We start from the raw sequence: 6,000 nt of genomic DNA, 5'->3' as shown, positions 1-6,000 counted from the left end.
TTATTTCTTTATTGACACTGGTTTTTAAACGTGGCTTTATTCAAAAATGTTATTGTTGCAACACTGAACTTCATTATACAGATCTGATATACTATGAGGTGGCAGGAATACCAACAACATTGCCCACTTCATATGGCCAGATGTGGTGGGTTTGACCCTGGCTGGATCCCAGATGCCCACCAAAGCCACTCTATCACTCCCCCTCCTCACCTGGATGGGGGAGAGAAAAACGTAACAAAAGGCTCTCAACAAAAGGGCTGGCTATATTCAAAATTAATCAAAAAGGAAGCCAATCTTCCAGCTTGTTGGTTGGCAAACAGGTATGACAGTGAGAAGTTGGAGAAAATGCACTTCTATTAGTCTATTCAAAATATACTTCCCTGTCCCACCCCCCAAAAAAGGCCAAGTTATTCTTCATCACTGTAAAATGATTTTGTTTCTCACTTTCACAGTAACAGTCAAAATCTCAAAGCAGTAATCTGTTTCCTTCCTGCAAAATATTTGTATATACATTCACAGTTTTCGTGATTGTTAGTTCATATTGTTTTTGATGTTTATTACAATAATTGGACAAATAACCTCACAAGAGCTACCCAAGGTAGACATTGTTTCAGACAACAGGCAGCTGAGAGATTAAAAAAAATGTGATTTCCCCAAGACAGCCTACTCTGCCCTGTTACATGGTTTCCTGTTCCTTTCTGAAGAATACCGGTTGGGCCCCACAGGATGAGAGCCAATGGCTCTTACCCGCAAAAACCTTCCCTAGAAACTTGAGGGTTTCCCATGACTACACACTCACAACTCATCCAAGTTTCCGTTATTTCCTTCAGATATACCAATGACTTATTATGATTCCTCTCAACTAGTAATCTAGTAAAACTAGTTAGAAATAAAGACAATTCCATATAGAGAGGATGCTGAGGCAATCTGTAGAGATTAAATAGAAATAAATTAAAAGATTGCAGAATGGAAGCCAATAACACATTTTGTTAACAAATGCAATGCCATGCCAGAAGGTGCAACCACACAAGTGCAATACCATGTTCTAAATAAACTGTAATTGTTAGGGAAATGACCTTAGGATCACACTGTTCTAAAAACCTGATCAGTGTGCAACAATAGTAAAAAAAAAAAAAAAAAAAACCCTACAAAAAATGAAAAAGAAAGTATTTTCAATACTACTCTTCAGATTCATACATTTTGCAAGATATTATTCTCACATATATCATTGTGTAGACAACATAAAAAATGTGTGTTGGACATTCTTCAAAAATAATTGTTTAGTTCAGCTGAGCTAAGATACACAAGCATTAGGTCCCACCAATCCTTTTGCATTCAATAATTTAAAAACAATAGAGGAATTACAGTAATCTGGGAAATTTTCTTACCGTGGCAACTACTTTTCTTTCTGTTGTTGACAAGACAGATACTGGTTTCTGGAGCTTTTCAGTATTTTCTTTGACATGAGAATTCTAGACCACAGAGAAATGTTAGTCTTTGAAAAGTAACTCATTTTAAATTGTCTTTTATAGTTTTAAGTGATAGAATCCTGTTAACATTAGCACTAATGATCTAAAGTCAATCTCAGAGTATACTGCTGGTTTCACATACTCTCTACATATCAGGCAAATTTTACATTATATTTTAAAATTAAGACCACAAGTTATGTTAATAAAACATTAAACAATAAAACTTTTGACAACTAAATAACCACGGTTTTTACAGAAACAACAACTCACATTTCTCAACTTGCATATTTTATAGAGAACATTTACGTAATAGTTGCAAAACTAAACACCTACTACAAGAATTTGAAAAGGTCAAAAACAGCAAAGACATAAAAAATCCAAATTTCATTTTAACATTTGTGCCTTCACTCTTAAAATTAATTAATATTATATAACAGTACCAAAAAAATTCTTTTAATTTCTCTGAAAGAATACAGAAAACATGCATCTATCATACTTTGCAGTAATGTACAATATAAGCATTTAAAACATGCACCCAAACATTTATTTCCCCCGAGTCTAACATCAGAAACATTTTATTCCAGTTTCACTCATCTAGTTCAAGGAAACACACCAGAACATGTATAAGTCTCAATGACTTAAAACTCTATTTGTGTTATTATAAAGTGAGTCTGAAACTCCAAAAGGAAAATTGCTGAAGATGAACACGCTGAGATACCAGCATATCACCATTCAGGAAAAGAAGAGGCAGGCACTCAACTGTATGTACATTCTCTAAAATTAACTTCAGTGCTAAGTGAATATGAGCTTAACTGAACTGGGATGATTTCCTGAATGAGGGTGTCAACACACCTTCAACTGTATGCCTTTAGATCTACATGACAACAGTAACACTGCAGGGCTTACAATATCCAATGCCACATGTATGGAATTTGTCACAAGAATTGGTATATGATGTTAAAAGTTTCTCCTAAACACCAAAAGAAACATACATACACCCCAACACCTCCCCCCCCGCCCCAAAAAAAAAAAAAAAAAAGACAACAAAAAGAAGCCCTAGGATCAGGAGAAAGAAGTCTAAGCAATCGGCCATGAGTCTACAAACTGTTAAGTTCTTTCAAAAAAAATACCCTAGAGGCCATGATGCTAGCACAGAAAAGAGGAAGTACTGCTGTGAGTGCTGAACCAGCCACAGATATACAACTGTTGTAGGGAAGGATGAAGATTTAGAAGCGTGTATCTTTCCTTATTTATATTCTTCTATTACTCACAACTTTTATGCAACTTTTATTCCTTCCAAGTTTGCATACAAACATCTTAATGAAGAAAGAACAAAAACCAGTAATCCTGACATTCCCTCTTGTGAAAAATATTTTTTAAATTTCAAATACTTTAATAATATTGAATAATATTTCCCAATATTGGAATGTTAATGTTAAAAAAACTGCAGACATTTTATTCTTTTTAATTCTTCAGGCACAGTTTTGGCTTAAAGAGATTTTTACATTAAGGCTCAGAACTTCTTAGCAGTCTGCTTCAAATCAATCAGTAGATTCTGATATCTGTGTGTATGTACGTGTTAGTTAAATATGTACACGCTGTTGTCCTGAAAGGCTAAGTAAAAATTTTCAAAATGAAGACAGGGATCATCAATCTTTGCTAGCCACTGGTTTTATTATATAGGCCTGCAAACATGAAGTATCTTCAGTGTACTGTTCTGCCTTTTTTTAAACAAGTGTCATCTCTAAATATATCTACAATTAATTGCCATGATAATATAAGTGAGCAGTTCAGTTGGGCTGATTAACACCTGAGGGAACTCACTTATTTCCATTTTTGCAACGCTCATAAAAAAAATCCCAGTACTAATCTGTTTGGCAAAGTGCATCCTTTTGCCTTTCAAGAGGATTCTCAGATGGTCACACAATATATTTGCTAACAAAGGATCTGAGAGACAATCATAGAATGCTCTAACCACCTGACAACTGAGGAAAGCAGTAATTTTCTAATTTAATTCTTTTTATTTCTTAGCTAAATTTTACATCTTTATTTAAATAAAAGTCATGAAATCTATTTTTCCTTCTACAAAATGTTATAAAGTGTACAGAAAAGGAAGAAGTACATTTAAAAATTTATTTTATTGTGCAAAAAAACATACTTGAATGAATAATAGAACATTTATAAATACTGTAAGCAGAAAGAAGTACCAAGGCTTCTGTAAAACCGAAAGTATGGTATAAAATAAAATTACCAACGTTAAATCAGACAGTGTTGTGTTAGCATTGTCAGTGTAGTTGAAAAAAAATTATTAATTATTTTCTACAAATGGAGGTGGGATTAGCACCTAGTGAAGTTTCTCTTTGAGTAGAAGTGTGGAAATATATTTCTATAAAAGTGAAGGGAGCCCTTACATGCATCTTCTGGCTGCAAAATAATCTGCTCTTGACCAAGAACTTTTCAAAGAATAGCACAGGTGACAACGCTAGCCACTGGCATGTTCTGCAAGACTGGTAAACTTTGCTTAGTTTCTTCTCTTTTCCTTAAAGTTACATTATGAGAAACACATTGAATCGTGTGACAGTCTATTTGTAGCCATACTTTAAAACTGCAGAGAGATTATTTTGTGTTGAAATCTGTGTGAGATGATGCAGGCAGGACAGAGGAACAACCACACACCACGGATGAAAAGCAAAGAACAAGTTTAATCTTGATACCTTGCAGACCAGGGAATCTCCGAAGCAACACCCGGTCAGAGGCACGCAAGCAGGGACCACAGGCACCGTGGCGCGAAAGAGTGTTCTTGTTAGCAAGAGTCCTTGGCAGCAAGAGAGTCCTTGTTAGCAAGAGTGGCGCGGGCTCCCTGTTCTCTCTGGTATTTAAAAGAGTTCAAACAGGCGTAGTTTTCCCACCGTGCTTTGATGACCTACAACAACAGGCCAGGATTCCCAAGCAGCTGGATAAGGTGTCCCTGAGTCCATCACAGACTTCTGTTATCTAAGCGCAAGTGTTTTTCTTGCAAGCACCCGAGACTGAATAACAATTAGTGTGATATAGGTGCTTTCGAGTACCCCAGCTGTGAGTCACTTGAGCATATTTACAACCCTCCTTGATGATCTTCCGTTGCTTTCCCACAAAATCTACATGCACAATTTTATTATAGGGAATGTGTAACAAAGAGAGGTAAAGGAATTTAATATAGACCTAATGAGGACTTACACGCTAACCATGAAACTGTGCTGTAGAGGGAAGTAAACGTTATCATGGTTCTTTTTCTAACTTCGACACCAGAATAAAAAATACAGCCTAAAAGAGTGGACTCTTCTAGCTGAAGTAATAGGATAGTAGCTGCTAGATCTAGAGGTCAATATTCCAACACGGGATATTTTACACATGCAAGCGTATGAAAGCTAATGAAAAGCCATACTGCAGTAGCACAGAGAGCTAAATTACTAATACAAAGAAGAACTCATTCAAGAAATGTCTATGCTGTGGGATACATGTGTTTCTACACTTTGGTGTCAAAGCACATTCCTTATCTGCACACTGATTCCTCATCCTAATATGACTAATAATCTCAATTTCTGTGGATGGGAAAACCAGGTATAAAACGGGTCAACGGTCATGTTTTTAATGACCAGAGAACAAGACTCCCTCAGACATCAGCAGCATAGCCCAAATTTACCACCTAAACAATAGAGCATTTACTGATTAATCATGGTAAATGGAAAGGAACAAAACACACTCCCAGGTCCAGAGTTATTCTTTTATAGCAGCATAATCTTTGTATGAAACAGATCTTTATGTTGAATATTGAGGCAAAAATTTTTGCTAGTTTTAAGGTTCATCTTACTTCTAAAGAGGATACAGGGGGTTATTGTAAATATATACAATGCCCTAGTTTTGAAAAATTGTTAATTATCTAGTTACTGTGATCTTTATCTTATCTTCCTAACTCATCCACTTTCTAATCACGTTTCTCACATTTTAGCGTGTTAAACTATGTCTTTGTATTCTGTACTTGAACCAAATTAGATTTAGGTATTCAAATAGCAGCAATGATGAATGAGCATGATTCTCTCAGAAGTCAGGGCAGAAGGACTAACAATTTAAGTTTATATATTTCAAAAACAATACACTGTTCATCTGTGAATATAATCAGATGACAATATATTTTGCTTTCAGCTGTGATTCAGCATGAACTTGGAACACTGGCAATGGAACTTTACAATGCTTAGAATTAATCATGTTCTTAGATGCTGTCCTTCAGTAGATAAGGATTTAGACAGAACCAGGTTGCAATATAAGACTCTATGACACATTAAGCAACTAGTGAATAACATGTTTTAAAGGGATTATTATTTTGAAGTAGAGATAGGGAAGCTGTGACAAAGAACAGAAAGACTGTGCAACAAACACATAAATAGTAAAGTTGAAAAGCCTCAGAACTTGTTATTCCAAAAACAACTAGTAAAATGTCTAATTCACCACCAAACTTGGGGGGGTTTTGCCATTTCTTCTCTAACATTTATGT

The 6,000-nt window shown here is 35.4% G+C and overlaps 1 long non-coding RNA gene across 1 annotated transcript in view; it reads right to left on the bottom strand.

Moving 5' to 3' along the window:
* Nucleotides 1-1,396: 1,396 nt before the first annotated feature.
* Nucleotides 1,397-6,000, bottom strand: part of LOC134516249 (uncharacterized) — a 61,833-nt gene continuing 57,229 nt past the window's right edge. The window contains exon 4 of the long non-coding RNA XR_010071262.1: nucleotides 1,397-1,472. This is a non-coding gene — a long non-coding RNA (uncharacterized LOC134516249). The remainder of the gene's footprint in view (nucleotides 1,473-6,000) is intronic.

This window comes from Chroicocephalus ridibundus, chromosome 5 (genome assembly GCF_963924245.1).
Source record: "Chroicocephalus ridibundus chromosome 5, bChrRid1.1, whole genome shotgun sequence".
Taxonomy (NCBI): domain Eukaryota; kingdom Metazoa; phylum Chordata; class Aves; order Charadriiformes; family Laridae; genus Chroicocephalus; species Chroicocephalus ridibundus.
The sequence above is the reverse complement of the archived record's forward strand: the minus strand, read 5'-3'. Positions and strand labels throughout refer to the sequence as shown.